General features: G+C 36.0%; 1 protein-coding gene across 10 annotated transcripts in view; it reads right to left on the bottom strand.

Moving 5' to 3' along the window:
• Positions 1–20,707, bottom strand: part of DIAPH2 (diaphanous related formin 2) — a 916,386-nt gene that overhangs the window by 693,456 nt on the left and 202,223 nt on the right. The gene's annotated exons all lie outside the window — the stretch shown is intronic.

Here is a 20,707-nt window from a genome sequence, read left to right as displayed (position 1 = left end):
TAAGTGTAAGGAGGCAGGGCCTATTTATTAGCAACTAGACAGTGAAAAAAGTCTTAAATGAAAACATTTTAGGCAAATGGGCAGAAGAGGCTTAGTAAGAGTCTTGAGAACTTTTAAAGTAGAGAGAATGGGAGCCCCAAAGGAGCCCGTTGCTAAGGGGATAAAAGGATTATGATGTACAATGACAATACTCAACAGGTTAAAAGGAAGGGGGTGTGGCTAGACATATCTTTGTTTCCTTTTTCCCTTCCCAGAACCATTTCCCTGCCTTTCAGGCATCAAACACTGTGAACTCCAGCCAAGCACTTACTGTTTTACTGCTTCTCTTTTTCTTTCTCTCTCTCATATACGTAGAATATACTGATTTCAGCCAATACAGAAGTAGCCACGAATAAAGAAGGCAGTTTAAAAACAAAATGTTGGCTCCTGTAGGTGAGTATGGGGGTAGAAATTCTGACACTGACACACTAGAAGTAAGCATAAATCAAGGGTTCTCAAAGTGTGCACTCCAAATCAGCAGCATTGACATCATCTGGGAACTTGTTAGAGATGAAAGTGCTTGTGCCTTACCTCAGACCTACTAAATCAGTAGCTGGGAGGAAGACAGAAATGTATGTTTTAACTAATTCTCCTGGTGAATCTGATGCTTGCTCAAGTTTGAGAGCCACTGGCATGGAACAATGGATTGCTGAAAAGCAGGGGAAGCCTTTCTCAGGCAAGATTCAGGCTCAGAACTCAAGGCTGCTTCATGTGCTCTCTCAACCATACTGTGCCCTCCCAGTGCTACAGGACACAGATCAGGAATCCAGTTGAAACAGATATATTTGGTATATTTCACGGCATATGAAAATTACAGCTCTGAGTTATTTAGTACCAACTGGAACATCTAGAATTATAAGAATACAGTTAATGACCTGATTTAAAATCTGACTCAGAGCTTACAAAGACATAAAGTTTTCTATATTATCTCAGCCCTGAAATAAGAAACTGAAATTTCTCATGGACCTTACATTTATGAGGGACACAGAAGAAGCAAAGAATAATGAAGAACCAAACAGAAGAAAAAATAGGAGAGTGATTTTTTATAATTTTCATAACCACCCCAAAACATGAGTTACTTTTTGTTTCCTCTTTACTGAGGTATGATTTACATATAGTAAAATTTAAACATTTAAAAAATGTATAGTCATATAACCACCAATAAAAATAAGATATAAAACATTTCCATCATCCTAAAATACTGCCTCATTCCCCTTAGCATTCAATCCCTTTTCCCTACTCCCAGCATCCTGGCAACTACTTAACTGATTTGAGTTCCTACAGTTTTGCTCTTGCCAGAATATCATTACAAACAGAATTGTATAGCTTTCAAATTTTGTCTCTGGCTTCTTTCACTTAACATCAATATTATGATATTCAACCATTTCATTACATGTATTAGTATTCCATTCCTTGTTACTGCATGAATATACCACAATTTGTTTATCTATTCATTAGTTGATGAGCATTTCAGTTGTCTCCAGGTTTTGATGATTATGAATAAAGCTGATACAAACATTCACATATAAGTATCTGTATAAGTATGCTTTCATTTCTGTTAAAAAAAAAATACCTAGGAGTGGAATAGCTGGATATTATGGGAAGTATATATTTAACTGTTTAAAAACTGCATTCCAAAGTGGCTATTTCATTTGGCACTCCTTCAGCAAAATATCACAGTTCTAATTGCCCCAAATCCTTGTCAGTCTTTTTAAGTTAAGCCATTCTGAAAATTCTTTCTGGGTAAAGAAACTAAGAAGCAAACTAGTTAAGTAACTTCCTAAACATCACTCAAAAAGTAAGTAGCAGTTCTAGGCCTCAAATCCATATCTGACTCCTAAGCCCATGCTTATTTCAAGCACATCCTTAGAAATTATTAAAACAGGACCAGTACACGATTTTCTGTAACATTTAGGCTAATAGCTCCAATACCTCACTGACAGAGAATTAGTGGTGTTACAGAACAGTTTATATCTATATATCTATGCCAAGACATACGAACACGTTTCATTATTTAACACCTTGGTTCATTTATTGAGATAGGATAAGTAATTTTCAATCAATGCTTTTATTGTTTTTGAAGTCCTGAACATCATAAGAAATCTACCAAATACTGTTAAGGAAAGATAACTGGAGACTTCAACTAAAATTTTCAGTCAAGATTTAGGTAAGGTAGCTTATCAGAAAGAATAGGACCAAAATGTAGCTTATACTTTCTTTTTTTAATGGGCTACGTAGTCCATAATCTCACTTTTTAAGGTATTAACATATTGGTGATTTTGTTATTAAGTTACCTAAGTTAAAGAACTGTCTTAATATGCTACACATCCAAGCTGACATTTGTGGTCACATGTCAGTAGACCAAGTGGAACAAACGAAACACCCAAACAAAAACAATAGACCAGTCAAGAAGATTAATGTTTGAGTGAGCTGGAAGCCAAGATTATATCTGAAGACCGAAAAGGAAGCTGGGAAGCTTACATTGGGAACAAGAGGTCTGAATCACAGTGAGATAGCATTTTCCAACCGTACATATAAAAGGTTTGGCTGTATCTATTAGGGAGGCTAACATCTATTACACTGCTCAAGAAGCTAAAAATTAAAGACTTTTTTCCAAGTTTACCCCAAAATCAAGAAAATATTCCACCATCCATCCATGGATTATGCTGTGGGGCCACATAGTGGCATGGCTAAATGCATAAGCTTTAGAGGAAAACAGATCTAGGTTCTAATGTCATCTCTACATATTCTAGCTGTATTACTTTTGATAATTTACTTAAATATTCTAAGCTTATTTTCAAAATAAAGATGAGAATAGTACCTTTACCCCATGAATTCACTGTGACTATTAAATGAAATAATATATATATATAACATCACATAAATTATATATATATATATATATATATATATATATAACATTATCTTCATAATGAAGCCATTATGAAGATATTTTTGAAAATGTTAAAACCAAAAATTTGAATGTTGTTTGAATCTTCTAGTCCAAAATGTAGTGTGAATTTTAGGCACAAATTAAAGCATCCTTTTCCACAGTATTAACGTGACTTTTAATCACTTAATGAACATTACATTAATTTTTAAAAAACATGCAGAAGACTAAAATTATACTAAACAATCTATTGATTTGTTGAAAAATAAGACTTGGGCACAGTGTCATGCCTGCCATCTCAGCTATTCGTGAGGCTCAAAGAGAGGGATCATTTGAGCCCAAGAGTTTGAGGCCAGATGGGGCAACATAGTAGAACTCCATTTCTAAAAATCTTTTTTAAAAAAGACTTCATAATCTAAATATTTGGTACTCATATTACCTCATGTGTTTTAAATGGTCACTATTCAACTTTGTGTATACTTAATTCTAATTGTATTTAGTACTGGCCAATTCACATCAGAATACACATGGAAATTATAATGGTGAGGGGGAGAGAATTTTTAGTTCATGTATAATCCTGACAGAATTATATCAAAAATATATTTATGTTTTAAAATAGAAACCTATCCCCAGCCTTTAGAACTTTTGAAGTCATTATTTTTAAAGGACCCACTTACACTGATCAGCATGATCAAAGGAAAGAAAATCTTACATTTAGTGAAGGTATCAGAAGATTCAATTAACCCTAACTCTAAGAGAAAGCAAGATTCTCCCCTCTCTAGCTCTTCAGGGAAAAGCAAAACGAGGAAATTTTTCTAGAAATGTACCTACTGAAGGAGGGAATAAGATTGTGCTGCCTCACAGATTCTTATAAAGGACAACATTTCACGGTTTCCCAAAGCCTCAACCTTTCTCCCATAAAGTAGAGATTCAGACTCTGAATTATTTAGTTATATTTCACTTAAATATAATGGAAAACCAAAGGTATAATGAACAGATGAGTTCAGTATGCTATATACAATGCAGATAAAATAGAAAATACTGACTACATGTCCATCTATGATTAGATTATCCAGATTAACACCTATCTTTCAAAAGGGTTAAAGCTAAAATTAGAAACTTCTATACCAAATCCCATAAGCTGTAAAGGCAATTGGTCTCATGTGAGGGAGTCCAATATTAGTCATGTCATCCCTTTATCACTGTTTGTGCAGTGCTAAAGGCTAGTATAGAGGGTTATGTGTTCTGTACAAAGGATTTTATTTCCCTCTAATGGTGTTCTATTCCCATGTGTAATCTCAAACTACAACCTGAATCACTGAAACATCAAATAAAATGAATGATAGTTCAGAGTTTCTTGAGGGAATTCAGAAAGTTGGTAAAATTATAACATGTGAAACAACTAATTCAAAGGGTTGAGGAGACTTTAAGTATTATCTTGAGTGGTGGGTTTTTGGCTTTTTTTTTTTTACATGACGACATCTCATTTTAATACCAATATTGCTAATGTAATGTTTTTTAATGCAACTGAAATCAAATCTTAGTTGTATACACTTATGGAAAGAAAAAGAATTCCGTGTGATTAAAACCAGTATGTAGCCCAACATAAACAGTATCATGCATTCAGTCCATGGATCAATCTGAATAAAGAGTAGCCAAGAAAATCTTAGTATTTTCTGAATCTTTAAAGGAAAATTTGTTCAGCTAAATAAACATGATAGATAGTCCCACTGTAAATATGTATACCCACTAAAAATATATAAACATGTATAATATAGACATGGATTTGTATACACTACAACTGACTTGGTCTTAGATCCATAAAAACATATATGTCCACTCAGGTTTCTCTACATGAAAGCAAACACAATAGCTTTGGGCATTTGAATGTCCTTGGAAGCTATTCACCATAGATTAATGCATGAGATATCTCTGACAATTATAAAATATATATTTGACGTAACACTGCCATTTCCAGACATTTGTGCATAAACCATTGAAGCTTGACAGTCACTGATCATTTATTTCATGTGACTCATAGAAAGGTTAAATGCGTCAGTTTACCAGCTCTACCTCTGAGTGGTTTTGACTTTGGTGTTGTGATAGATTACAATTTCCTTAGAAACACCAAAGAAGACATTCCATCTTTCTTTCTGGCTGCATTTATTCTGTCAGTCTCACTGCAAAAATCCTACTCTGTTTCATGCCACTCATCCATTTTTAGGAATTCCTTATAAAGTAGGAAATGTGCATTCTTTCTAGTTGTTTATATTACATAAAGACAAATTCCTCTTATTTACAAAACAAGTTTAAATGCTCTAGTTAAACACAAAAATCTCTTGAAGGCAATAGTTTAAGTAAACACTCTCTTAAAGAGATAAAACTTCTTTATTCATTAAAATCAATTTTGTAAGCTGCCTAAGTTACTTTGGAGATAGTCTAAGAAACGGCTTATGCCCAAATCTATCTGAATGCCTAACAGGCTAACAATAAAGACTATTTTCCTCCCCACCTTCCTTTAAACATTATTGTTGTAAAAGTATAAGGGAACATCTTGCTCCAAAGTAATGATGGGGAAAAATTAGCAGAAAATTTGAATGGCAATGAAAATATACTCTTCAATCTACAGTTAATAGGGGAAACAAAGAGAAAGAATATCCCAAATATTCAATTAAAGGCGACTCACATTTTATATCTTCTTCACGTGTTTGAACTAGTAGATATAAGTATGTTAGGACACTTACTAAAGATGCCTTCTTAGTAAAATGACCAGTCAAAATAAAATGTTAACTTCCATGAGAAAAATGTATTGGTTTATTTTCCTAAGATAAGCAATACAGTTAAAATTCTAGCACACACACCACAGGACGTCCAACTTCTTTTAGTTTACTGGAATTTTGTTAAAATAAACTTACTCCAAAAAAATCACATTCCCAATCTATAAGCCCTGCAAATGAAACAGAGCTGACATCGAGTTTATGTCATGAATAAAGTAAGTAGGAAGTTATTTGAATGCAATGAAGAAACATAGAGGCATTAGCATATACCAACGGACACATATTCTTTTTTCTTAAACCAATTTGTATGTTATACTATCTGATTCTGGTGGGCAGCAGAGAAATTAAATGAATTTTTTTTTTATGGTACAGGGGTAAGGAAAGTTGAAGGGTAATTGCTATTTGATGAGTGAGCAACAGAAATGCAACAGTCCTTCTCACCTACCAGGTGCAGTGCCAAAAACATATAATTAAAGGCTCATTACAGAGGGTGATAGCTACGTAGACAAAGATCAAAGAAATTTAATGTTTACAGATATTTTTAGCACAAGACAACTGCAACCACATCTAAAGAGAAAATCATTTTCTTGGGTCCTCACTGTAGATGTCAAAAACATTTTAGCAAGTCCAAATGTTATTTTTCCTGAGAATGTTATCTGTAATGAGAATTGCTTTAGTCTTTTCTGGTTTGTTTATATATAATATTTTAAAATCCATTTATCCTAACACTGAGAAAGATACTGTGGAGATTATATGTTTTTCAGTGTGCACGTACATTCTTAACCATGGTTAAATGTGTTTTATAATTTATATTTATTTTTATTGACAAAAACTGTATATACTGTACAACATGACATTTTGACACATGTATACACTGTGAAATGAGTAAATCAAAGTAATTAACCTAGGAATTACCTCATATACTTGATTTTATTTGTTATAAGAACACTTAAAAATCTCCTCTCTTAGGACCACCAAGAAGATACTACAATCCTACATCTACATGCACCTAACAATAGAGCTCCCAAATTTATGAAACTATTACTACTAGACCTAAGAAATGAAATAGACAGCAACACAGTGAGTGGGAGACATCAATATTCCACTGACAGCACTAGATGGACCATCAAGACAGAAAGTCAATAAAGAAACAATGGACACAAACTGCATCCTAGAACAAATGCACTTAACAGAAATTTACAGAACATTCTTCTGAGCAACTGCATAATATACATTCTTCTCATCAGCACATGGAATATTCTCCAGGATAGACCATCTGATAGGGCACAAAACAAGTTTCAATAAATTTAAGAAACTCAAAATCATATCAAGCATCTACTCAGAACACAATGGAATAAAACTGGAAATCAACTGCAAAAGGAACTCTCAAAGCTATACAAATACAGGCAATTAGTCTGCTCCTGAATGATTTTTGGGTTAACAATGAAACCAAGATGGAAATTTAAAAATTATTTGAAAAGAATGGTACTAGTGACACAAGTTATCAAAACCTCTGGTATACAGGAAAAGCAGTGCTAAGAGGAAAGTTTACAGTGCTAAATGTCTGTATCAAAAAGTCTGAAAGAGCACAAATTGGCAACCTAATGTCACATCTCAAGGAACTAGAGAAACAAGAACAAACGAGCTACTGGGCACAGTAGCTCACACCTGTAATCCCAGAACTTTTGGAGGCCGAGGCGGGCAGATCACTTGAGGCCAGGAGTTTGAGACCAATCTCGCCAACATGGCGAAACCTGTCTCTACTAAAAATACAAAAATTAGCTAGGCATTGTGGTGCATTCCTGTAGTTCCACCTATTCGGGAAGCTGAGGCATGAGAATTGCTTGAACCTGGGAGGTGGAGGTTGCAGCACTGAGCCGAGATTCCACCACTGCACTCCAGCCTGGGTGAACTTGTCTCAAAAAAAATAAAAAAAGAACAAACAAAACCCAAAGCTAGAAGAAGAAAAGAAATAGCAAAGATCAGAGCAAAACCAAATGAAATTCACACAACAACAACAAAATACAAAAGATAAATGAAACAAAAAGCTGGTTCTTTGAAAAGATAAACAAAATTGATAGACCATTAGCAAGATTAATCAAGGAAAGAAAAGATCCAAATAACCTCAATTAGAAATGAAACTGGAGACATTATAATTGATACCACAGAAATATAAAAGATCATTCAAGACTGCTATGAACACCTTTACACACGTAAACTAGAAAATCTAGAGGAAATGGATAAATTCCTGGAAACATACAGCCCTTCTAGATTAAATCAGAGCGAAATAGAAACTCTGAACAGGCCAATAACAAGCAAAGAAATAGAATAAGTAATAAAAAAAATTGTCAACAAGAAAAAGTTCAGGACCTGATGGACTCACAACTGAATTCTACCAGACATTCAAAGAAAAATTTGTACCAATCCTACTGAAACTATTCCAAAAGAGGGAATCCTCTCTAAATTTTTCTATGAATGCAGTATCACCCTAATACCAAAACTAGAAAAGCACATAACAAAAAGAAAACTGTAGACCAATATCCCTGATAAACATGGATGCAAAGCCCCCCAACAAAATACTAGCCAACTGAATCCAACAGCACATCAAAAACATAATATATCATGATCAAGTGGGTTTCTTCCCAGGGATGCAAGAATGGTTTAGCATAAGCAAGTCAACAGATATGGTAAATCACATGAACAGAATTAAAAACAAAACCCATATGATCTCAATAGATGCAGAAAGAGCATTTGATAAAATCCACCATTGCTTTCTGATAAAAATCCTCAAGAAACTAGGCACAGAAGGAACTTCCCTCAAAGTAATAAAAGCCATATATGATAAAACCAAAGCCAACATCATACTGAATGGGGAAAAGTTGAAAGCGATCCCCCTGATAACTGGAACAAGACAAAAATGCCCACTTTTTACCATTTCTATTTAACATAGTACTGGAAGCCCCAGCCACACCAATCAGGCAAGAGAAAGAAATAAAGAACATCCAAATTGGAAAAGAGGAAATCAAACTGTCTGTTTGCTGATGATATGATCGTATACTAAGAAAATCCTAAAGACTCATCCAAAAGGTGCCAAGATCTGATAAATGAATTCAGTAAAGTTTCAGGTTACAAAATCAACGTACACAAATCAGGGGCACCAAGTGGAGAGTCAAATGAAGAACTCGACCCTCTTTGCAATAGCTGTAAAACTACGAAACACTGCTGAAAGAAATCTTAGATGACACAAACACTTCGAAACACACCCCATGCTCATGAAAGGGTAGAACCAATATTGTGAAAATGATCATGCTACCAAAAGCAATCTATAAATTCATTTCTATTCCCATCAAAATACCGTCATTATTCAAAGTAGGTGTGGGGAGGCTGGGAGATGGGTGAGAGATAAAAGACTACATGTTGGGTACAATATATACTGCTTGGGTGATAGGTGCAGTAAAATCTCAGAATTCAACACTATAGAATTCATCTATGTACCCAAAAGCCACCTGTACCCCCAAAACTATTGAAATTTTTAAAATAATAATTTTTTTAAAAATCTCCTCTCTTAGCAATTTTCAGGTATACAATATGTTGTTATTAACTATGGTCACCATGATGTACAATAAATCTCTTGAACTTACACCTTCTGTTTAAATGAAATTTTGTATCCTTTGACCAACATAAATACAACTATTTAAAATACTTAATAATCCCCCACTAAACAACTTATGACTTTTATCCAAAACAAAATAAGCCAAATCTGCTATTATTTTTCTTATATCATAGTGATATAAACCATTTAAAGCAATAACAACACTGTAACAAATATATTACATGACATGCAAACAAAAAATTGTGGGGCTAAATGCAGTATAAAGTCCCTAAGATATCAGCCTTCTGTTATAGTCAACCTGGCTTGTCCCTATTTTCAGAAAAATCTAAAAATACAGCTACACCTAAAATATACGCATTTATATTTGTTAAATCTTTCCAAACATATAAATGCCTTTTAAAGAAAGCATGTCTTAATTGCTGAAATAACTTTGGCCTTATTCAAAATAACAAACTTTCTATTCAATTGGAACAGCTAAAAGCCAAAACCAACAGACAATTTTAATTAACAACATGGATTTTTCTTCATTTATAAACAAACCTCCATGAAAGAACACACACCAGTAAGAGTAGCTTTTCTGGTTGTGAAATAAAATAAGTTACTCCATTTTGCAGATGAAGAAACTAAAGAAGGTTAGTGACTTGTCTTAGGATACAGAGCTTCTTAATAGTAAAACAATCCAGTACTTCTCAATTCTTAAATACCTCCCATTAAGCTATATTATTAACAATATAAAAATCATTAATTAGAGGTTACAAGATTTTAGTTATTTTACTTTCATGAACAAATATTGGATAAAAGTTAAAATATATTAAAAATACCATCAATGGGTATATGTAGAAGTAAAAACAATACCAATGAGGTGGTTTTCATCTTTTTAATTATTCATCTTGGGTTGCATCTTCAGAGCAAGGGATACTCTAGATAATAAAAACATCAGATATGTCCAAAAATATACTCTCTTTCTGTTTTCCATGTACCAATGGACAAACTACTGAGCTCTATCATATTGCAATTTATGACTACAGGCTGTAGACATGTCAATTATATACATACCTGTAAACACCCACTTCAAAAAATTGAGTAACTATTAGTTGCTATTTGACCTGATGTAAAATACTACAAAAATATTAGAAAGCAGTTTTAAAAAACGAAGCCACTTGCCTTTCATTTGGGAATAACAGTCCTTGGTAACCCTTACTTACTTCCATACCCAACATGAAAGACATTGGTCAGTCATTACAGGGTTGCTTCCTACTAACTTCCTTGACTTCATTATCCCTTTGAACTTTACCTTATTCACTTTGGTTATAGTGAATTTTCAATAATCCCAGTAATCTTGTTTTGCCAGACCAATCACTTCCTCTATCAATTTTTGTCTCCAAATGGAGTCAGGCCTGAGCTAGAATATTGGCAATGGAAATGTAAAAGCTGTTTAGATATCACAAATGAAAAAAATGAGCAAATGTGACATATGAGGAGTATCAAAGATGATGCCAAATCATACACACAAGGATCAGAGCCAAGATCTTGAATGCATGGATGAGCGTTCTAAGACAAATAATACACTGAGGATTATTTTTTAAAATAGTTGAACACTATTAAGTGATCCTGAATCATCTGTGAGTTTACAGATTAACAAATTCAACATGATCCTTATATATACCTCTGCAGTATGTGTCCAGCACAGTGCTTATAGCTCCACAGTGCTATTTGATAATTCACATTTATCTAACATCCTTCATATCAATATGATTCAGAACTTTACAGTCACATATTTGAAAAACCAATCTGGGCCGGGCATAGTGGCTCATGCCTGTAATCCCAACACTTTGGGAGGCCAAGGCAGGTGTATTACCTGAGGTCAGGAGTTTGAGAACAGTCTGGCCAACATGGTGAAACCCCATCTCTACTAAAAATACAAAAAGTTAGCCAGGTGTGGTGGCACATGCCTGTAATCCCAGCTACTCGGAAAGGCTGAGGCAGGAGAATTGCTTGAACCCAGGAGGCGGAGTTTACAGTGAGCTAAGATTGCGCCACTACACTCCAGCCTGGGCAACACAGCCAGACTCCATCTCAAAACAAACAAAAAAAAACAACAAGAAAAAAGAAAAACTAGTCTGTATATGCAATTGTTCTTGCTCCTCAAATGAACTCCTCTATAGTGATTTATTCTTAACTTTTATTATTCCAACTTTCTAAGCACATTTAAAAGAGTTGTAAAATGCAGTAAGGTGAATACTTGAATAAAACTATGGTCATTAGCAAATTAAGACACATGATTTCAACACGTAAATCCTTATTATAATTTGTAAACTACACAAAAATAGTAGCATAAACCAAAATTAATGATAAAGCCATTTAATAAACTATCACCACAGCACATCCTGCACTCTATTCCCAGGAGAAAGCAATGATGAGCAAATAAAGTTTTTGAAGATATGGAAATATATCACAAGGTCAGAGAATATCCCCACCTTGATGTCCCATACCACTTACACTTAAAGTATTATGCCATTTTAATCAATGCTCATAATGGGAACCTGAAAGGCACCATAGAATTCTTAAGCATTTTCTATACCGAAGAAAAATTCATATAGTTTTAGTGCTGGATCCATTTCAAGATATTCTTTGACAGATATTAATTCACATATGGAAATTTATAACTCAATTTTAAAAAATCTGTTTACAGCACTCCAATCTTCAATATGTTTTGATGAATAAATGTTGAATGCACCAATTTAAGATATGATCTCCAGGAAATTCTTTTGGAAGCTGGTATCAAGGAAACTATGGTACCACATAAAAGAAAAAAAAAAAAAAAACAACTATAGCAGTACTCAGTACTCAGGTAGTATCCTCCAAAATAGAATTAGAGTCAAGCTGCATAGTTTCAATAACACTGGAGGCTGCAGAACTGACCTAACAAATACAAGTAGGTTGATTCCGGGTATATGAAGGCTTGAAATTCATATTCATATGAGAGGCCACTAACTGCCTCACTTGAAGATGTTTTAGTTTTTAGGAGTACTATAAGATTATGTTTTTATATTCTGCCTTCATGGATTCCATCTTAACGAAGATTCCAGGTTTAAACTGCCTGGTGTGAGAAGCTATACACTTACAGCTTTGCTGACCAGGTGGGAAATCTCCCCAAATTAGCTGTCTATTATCTAACACCAGTCTAACAGCTGGGGTCATAGAGCAAATACTGTTATCTAGTGCACGTGGATCTTCTTTCAATCAACCATACAGACTACTTGCACTCCAGGTGCTAGCTGGCATCTCAATTGTGAGTTGTCAGCTATCCAACTTCTTTCAAAAGTCCAGCTGAGATGATAGATAGTCCAAGGGGAAAGCCTCAGGCACATTTCTCAAGTACACCTTGGTAGCAGGTTAGATTACTAGAAAGCTACATTCCAGTACTATTACTCCTGGTCATTGTAGAAATATCATAACCTTGATTTTTTCACTTTTTGGCTCCGTGCAGGAAATGGACATTCATAGAAATCCTCTGTACTTTATGGAAAACTATCAAGGACTCATTCTACCGTTGTCTGAGATTTCTCATTTAAAGAACCACAAAATAAAATGAGTTCAGAAATGAATTCAGAATTAGGAAGAATGACCCTCCTGAAAAACAAACAACAATCAAAAAAAAAAAAAATAAAAGATGCAATGTCATTTATCAGGTAACAGCTATGTCTCTCAATACTTTTTATTGAGAGACTTCTATTGAGAGACAGAGCTGTTCACCTGAAAGATGACACCCCCACACCCTTCTCCACTCCACACAAAGAAACTTGAATCTACTTTATATTCAAATCGTTACCTGACATTGTCCTAGGTTTTTTGAAAAGTTCCGCCTTCTTTCCTCATTTAATTGGAGCTTGCATTTTTACCCTGGTCTTATAGAAGTGGGATATCTTCTTTTATTTTATGCTGCAACTGCTTTTGTAATATTCTCAAAATGAGAGAAGTATTAAAACTCTAGTGTGCACCCAAGACCTTTAGTTAAATTAGTTAATATAACTTGAAATAAAAATATTTCAGATGACATATTTATATGCACTTTCTTCCCAAGACTAATTTTGAATATATAGAAAACGCAGATAAGTGTTTTAAGAGGGAAGTTAGCCTTCTACTAAGGAATCCATTTAGTCAGTGTGCCTAGATTCTGCTGCTAGATTATATATACCTTTATATGACCAGTTACATGCTTCTAATTATTTTAAATGATTATTATATAAAAATTGGCTTTCTAGTTAAAAATACAACATTTAAATGAGAAAATATATTGCCTTGGTGGAGCTTACATAGTAATAAAATAAATCCAACACAGAGCCACTATTTATCCTAATACCTATAACATTTTCTCCTAATAATACTTTAAAAACTTGGGTCAGTATTTACTGTGTCTAATATATGACACAGAAATCACTTTGCTTCTATTAAGAGTTAATACCACTGGATGCGCTGATGTCAGAATTATGTTTTGACGCTAACGGTATATAATTAAAAATTCCAGGTCACTTAATATTTATGGTACCAACTTAGTGAAATGAGCTTGCATATACTTGATACGAATTTGAATTGCTGACCAAGATTTTAACAAAAGGCATATAAACTGACACCTGTAAGGACTTTACTATTTTCTATTCTATGCATAAATGTACTAATGCTATTCTAAGATGATTTATGAATTTGAAAGTTAAAGCAAAAAAATACAAAATGCCCATATTTTAAAAAAAACTGCTTTACTAATACCATACATAATGCTGCTTTATGAGATGTGTTCACAATTTTAAGTACTGTTCAATTTCTACATTGTAAAAAGTGTCCTTATTATTCCATCTTTCATAGTTAGTCCCCTGCAAAATGTTCTAAGAGTATTGACCTGTACCTACCTTTATATTAGTTTTCTAAGTACTGTTGGTTGCTTTGCCAAGCTTTTAATAAGTTTAATACAGGTTGTTTAAATAGTTATTAAGACCTATAATTCAGAAAGTGCTTTCTAGTCCTAATTTGTATTGCTGTCAAGATGCATCTGTTTTCATTATAACGATTATGTTAAAATGCACATTTGTTAATACACTAGAAAAATATGTTGAAATCTAAAGGGAAGTAAGATAGCATGAAATAAAAACAAATACACCTGAGGTAATGCAAATAACTGCACATGTGTCAACTCGAAAAGATATTTTATGTTTTCACTGTCTTGGAAACATTGGCTGAGGAAGCTATCATCATAGGACGTGAACACAGACACTGTGCCATGAGTTTGGCAGATAAGTGGCTCCCAACCAAACAGAAAAACCAATTTCCTAGTGAAAAAAACCAATTTTCCTATTTTCCTAGGTAAAATATCCCTAAAGCTTTGAGGCAGTTTCAGCAACAACTCTAAAAAGAATTCTAGGCAATCACAATTCTGTGATACTATTCTTCAAACCACTATTTGCTGTTTTTGTCATGTGCTGAGAAACCTTAGTGACAATGATCTATTGCTACATATTTCTTTGGATCTTTATAAAATGTATTGCCAAAATACCTATACATCTTGCAATGAATTGGCTGGGAATAAAATTGTCCAAACTCACTGGTCATTTCTTAGCAGGAACTGCTTCCTTTCATAAACTTTAGTAAAGAAATATGAACAAAAATCTCTAAATAACATAGTCCTCATTCTAAATCACACACACACCGTGGTATGTGCAAAGTCTACTGCAATTTATGATGGCAGATTGGGATTTATTTCATAGTCAAAGCACATGAATTTTTAGAGTGTTAAACAGAGTTGTAAACATTCAATTTCATTAATTCACCATGCAATTGTAACAAGGCTATTGTGTAAAGCATGCTATGTTGTCTGTGGACTGTGAATATGATTCACACCAAGGTTTCATTCTTATGTGGAAGAAGTTAGCTTCATTCTTTTTCTGATTACAGCTGAAAATGCGTGGCCACAAAATAGTGCCAGATTAATGCAAATTCATTCTCACTGTTGGAGAAGCATAGGTTGTTATTGATGGTGGGTCAATAACCACATCAAATCACACATTAGTATATATAAATTACAAAGTACCAGCCATCATGAGACAAATAAGAGGGCAACAGGGTCCCTTCCCCAGCGAAGACTAAAATCTAAATGAGAAAAAGAGACATGCATGCATGAAACTATTATAAACAGGAACAGGTAAATGTATACAGTAAAAAATAAGTGCTGAGGGAATGTACAGTAACAGAGTGATTTGAAATAGGACCAGTTAATGATGGCTTATAAAAGGGATTTTTAAGTATTTGCTTTAGCAGAAAATAACATACTGAAATGACTTTCTTAAAGCCTTTATCATCTGAGTGATTAAAAACCATGTGAATGTGGAATTCATGACTCAATTTAATATTCCAAAATGACTGCTTTGAGAATGTTTGGTAAAACTGTTAGTATGTATATGTACGTATGTGTGTGCACTTAATTATATGATTTTTTTTTTTAAATTTTACGAGGGGCTGAACAAAAAGAAACCAGTTAAAACTGTGGTGGGAAGAATGACCCAGGAGAGGACAACAGTCTGGGTTCTAATGAACACCAGGTTTGAAAAACAGTTATGCAACAGATTTCAGAAACTGCTTTCATCCGTATTTGAAGGAAATTATAAATATATGTCTGGGGGTGGTTAAATACATTTATAAATACAAAAATAATGGAACATTAGGAAATCCTCTAGTCTTACTGAGGAACATTATTCTCATTTTTCAAAATAATTTCTAAACACTAATGCAGTTCCAATAGCAAAGGTAAGAGGATTGAAACTAGGCAAAAGAGAATATAGAACATAGAGATTTAGAGCTGGAAGGCTCCAATCCCATTTACATATGAAGAAAATGAGGTCCAAAGAGGTCCACTGACTAGACCAAGGTCGCTACAGAGGACTGACCAAAAATTAGTATGAAAATTATCATACTGTCACAGGATCCTGGGGTGTCACTTTGCCAGCTAGAAACCTCTGTGGCCAGTGGCACCTTCGACCTGAGTATTGTTTGCGCCCTCTGGACTTATTCCGCCCGCTTGGCCTGGCAAGCTGTGCTCAGCTCATGCTACCAGCCCAGATCCCCAACCTGCCAAGGGCAAGACAGGGACAGAGCGACGAATGGTGTATGGGCAAGTGAGCATGCAGTCTGGCCACTGTGCACAGCCAGGCACCCCACATGCTGTGGCCGGATCAGCAGCTTCAGATACCGGCACAGGTGCCAAGTGGGCAGCTCCTGGTGCTGGCACAAGTGCCAGCTCAGAGCAAGGCTGAGGCTGGAGTAGATATATCACATGTGGTTTCCAATGCAGGCACCCACATTTGCACAAGGGGAAAGTGGCGGCACCCAGAAGCTTGGCAACACCAGGAACCGCAGAGCCCCAAAGAAGTGTCACAGCCCTTGCTTAGGGAACCCTCAGGTCTGGGATCCCCGAAGGGCTGCAGCTATCTCCTTCTTGTCACCCACAAAGTGGTGAGCAGGGGAGCATGTTTCAGCCCCGTTTGTGTTATAGCTCCTTCAGTCCTGCCATTCAGCAGGTCTGGAGTTCTTGTCCCAGACAAGGAAGAATGAGGCATATGGACAACTGGAGGGTGAGCAAGTCAAAGAGGAGCTTCAATGAGTGACAGAACAGCTCTCAGGAAACCTAAAGTGGGTAGCTCCTTTCTGCAGGCTGGTCTTCCTGACCAGTGTCCAGCTCTCAGCAGAGAGGAGGAGGAGACTCGCAGTGAGTAGCTCCTGTCCACAGGCAGGTCGTCCCAAAGAGTGTCCAGCTCTCAGCAGAGAGAAGACCAACAGTGGGTAGCTCCTTTCCATGGGCAGGTCGTCCGGAAATGTTGAGGAGACCTGAATTGGGTAGCTGCTACCCACAGCTGGTAGTCCGAACATCTGTGTGAGTCTAGCAGAACCCAGGGATTTTCATGGGCTCAGAAGGGAGGAAGTATGTGTTGACTGGTACATAGGCAGACCTAGAAAAAGCATCGTAAGTTCTAACTCCTGGTGGTGGACTCTACCCAGAACTGGCAGCCTGGACCCCAGGCTTCAGGTTGTCCCTAGCTTGAAGGTGGGGTTTCACCTGGGACCTGCCCCTTTCCACCAAGGAGCCTGCCTTGCCTCCTGCCACCATCAACATGTCCTCCACAGTGCCCAGGCTGTTTGTGCCAAGGGACACCTGCAGGCCCATTCTGAGTTGCCCTCAGCACCTCCTCAGCCTCCTTCCCATGCTCATTTGCACCCAAAGTCCAGAGGGGCCTGAGGTGGTATCTAGCACGTCGGCACCACCCCAAGAGTGTGCACACCCAGACAGGTTGCAACAGTGCCCAGGCTCAGCCACAACTTTGCTTCGAAATCAGCTGCAGGGAGTAGAGAGAAGCCAGAGAGAAGGAGCTGGCACTTCTGAGCCTGCAGGGGCCGAGGGACTTCCAGGGCCCTGGAGAGCACAGAGATGCCCAGGTCTGGAGCTGAGGCTGAGTGGTGGCAGCTGCACCTGGGAGCAGAGCGCAGGGCTCCTACACCTACCAACTCGGTAGGGGGTGGGGCTCCCTGGAGTATGTAGCCCTGGCTGCGCCTCCCCAGCTGTAGTAGCTTAAATCCCCACAGTGGCTGCTCCAGATGGGCTGCTGCCACCATCAGTATAACAGGCTACTTCTCAAATTCAACACAACAGAAAATTTTGTTTTTTTAAAGGGAACAAAGCTAACAACATTTAATTTAATTAAGGATGATAAACCTACTAAATGATTTCTTGGATACTCTGACCTAATTACCTAGACAGAATTTAGCTTATTTTGGTTATTTCAATGGTTTCAAGGATAAGTTTTCCTAGAATAATTATAGTAGGTTGAATACTATCTACCTAGAACCTCAGAAGATGACCTTATTTGGAAATAGGGTCTTTGTAGACATAATTAGGGTAAGGATCGAGATAACACTATATACTACTGGAGTAGGGTGGGCCCTAAATCCAATTAGAATGTCCCTATAAGAGACAGAAAGGATATGCAGAGAAGGCCATGTGACCATAAAGGCAGAGATTAGTATTCATGCTGCCACAAGTCAAGGGATGCCAGAAGCTGGAAGAGGCAAGGAAAAATCCTCCCCTAGAGCCTTTGGATGGAGCTCTCTAGCATCTATAGTTCAGGTTGCCTGAACTGTGAGAGAATACATTTTAGTGGTTTTAAACCACCCAGTTAGTGGTAATTCTTATGGAAACCCTAGGAAACTAAATAATAATATTCAATAATTCCAGTTTAATTTCAGGGATTTCTTTTATATGCATTGTCCTGCCTCTCTCCCTCACAAAGGGCAAATTGACTTGGTTAGGAATGGGCACCTGACCCACAGTATGATAAGCACTTAAGTTGGCCTGCTAACTGAGGTGGCCTGACATGAAAAGCTTTCCCCAAGCAGAAACAAATGGGGACCAGAATCTCCTCATTAGAAATGTGAACAGGGCAATAGAAAGGTCAGGCAATAAATATCAGGAAAATAAACTGATTCATGAATTAAAACTGGAACATCCGGGTGATAGATCATGAATTTCTACAGTTGAGTTGAAAGAGGCCCATGACAAAAATAACTGGGTTTTAGACTACCTTGGGATGTCAAATAACCTTCCATACCAACCTCCATGAGGCACAACTACACAGTTATCCCTAGAATTCCTGTGATATTTCCAGCTCCCTTACTGTAGTGTACAACATGTTCTCCCTGCTTCCACCCAGGGCTATTCTTTAAAAATGTAGGTCACCTCATGCCATTCAATTCCTCAAAACTCTCTAAGAGTGTCCCAGCTCACTCAAGGTAAAAGCCAAAGTCCTCTGAATGGTGGATAAGGCTCTACATTATCCAGCATGCTAGCCTCCTTGACATTCCTAGAACATGCCAAGCATGCTCCCATCTTTGGTATTTGCTGTTGCTGTTTTCTGTTTCTAAAAACATTACTCTTCCAGTGAACATAACTTACTGCCACACTTCCATGCAAATGTCATTAAAGTCAGGGAGGCTTTCACTGATCATCTAATATAAAGTAGCAACATCTCCTCCTCAGCTCATATCACCACCTGACATTTTATATACACCTTTAAAAAATTTTGTCTGAATTCCTGTACTGGAATGTAAGCTCCATATGTATAAGCCCCATATGGACAAGAGGAATTTAGTTTTGTTATTCCTTTATAAGATTATCTACATGATATGTAAAAACAAACCACATAGTATTAAGCGCAATTTATTGAACCTCTCCAATTTAAGGTATTGCCAAAGCAAATTAACTCTTAATGTTAAAAAATTGTTTTCTTAATCTATCACATGATGGCAAATTGGAATAAACATCATACGGATGGTGTTAGAATTACTAGAAGTATCATCCACAATGTATAGGGCAAAGAAGTCCCAATTTACACACAGTTATGTGATCAGGAAAAAAATGGGCTTCTCAATGCACTAATACATATTCTTGAGACATTATATTTCAAAAAATACAAGCATAGATTTTTAAGAAAATGTAGAATTTCAGATGATCTTTCAAATCAATGAAAATACAGTCCCAAATGGTATTGTGTCATAAAAAAAATCATCTAAGTTATTCAACTAAGTTCTCTATAACAACAAAATATGTTTTGTCTCTTAAGCCGATAGATGAGTAAAAAGGTGTTTTATATTATCTTCTATACTTTTTGCTAAAAGTTTTCATATTTTTTTTCTTTTAAATCAGACAACTTTTAATGAAAGAAAGTCAAAACAGTATGTGGTAACAGCAAATGAATACTAACAAAAGTGAAAGAATACTATTTTTAATAGACTCTCCTTATTGTGACACTGTACAAAGTAGTTGTTAAGGGCTCAGGCTCTAGACATACACAGCCTGTGTTTAAATGTTAACAGTGACACTTGCTGGCCATGCAACTTTAACATGTAGCAAATTACTTAACCTCTCTGAGCCTCAAGTTTGTCTATAAAATAGGAACAATACTAATACTGTTATCCTGGTTGTATATGTATATTTCAAGGTACTACAACATTGCATAGGGGTAGTAAATGCCATACACATACTACCATATATATCTGTACATATATATATATATATAACATATACACACATGCGTAATTTTTCATTACTATTTGTTAATGTATTTAAAATGCCTATACGCCATCCAAGAAGACATTTGGAAATAGAATCTCAATTTTAAAAAAAAATTTCAATTTCAAGAGAGAAATATAAGCTGAAAATATAATCTAGGCATCACAGGGATCTCTCTCTCTCTCTCTCTCTCTCTCTCTCTCTCACACACACACACACACACACACACACACACACACACACCCCTCCCACTCTCAGAACAGTACTTGGGAGATAATACT

Source organism: Sapajus apella, unplaced genomic scaffold (assembly GCF_009761245.1).
Source record: "Sapajus apella isolate SASKATOON/1434 unplaced genomic scaffold, GSC_monkey_1.0 scaffold98, whole genome shotgun sequence".
In the NCBI taxonomy this organism is placed as follows: domain Eukaryota; kingdom Metazoa; phylum Chordata; class Mammalia; order Primates; family Cebidae; genus Sapajus; species Sapajus apella.
This window is presented reverse-complemented; position numbering and strand designations above follow the sequence as displayed.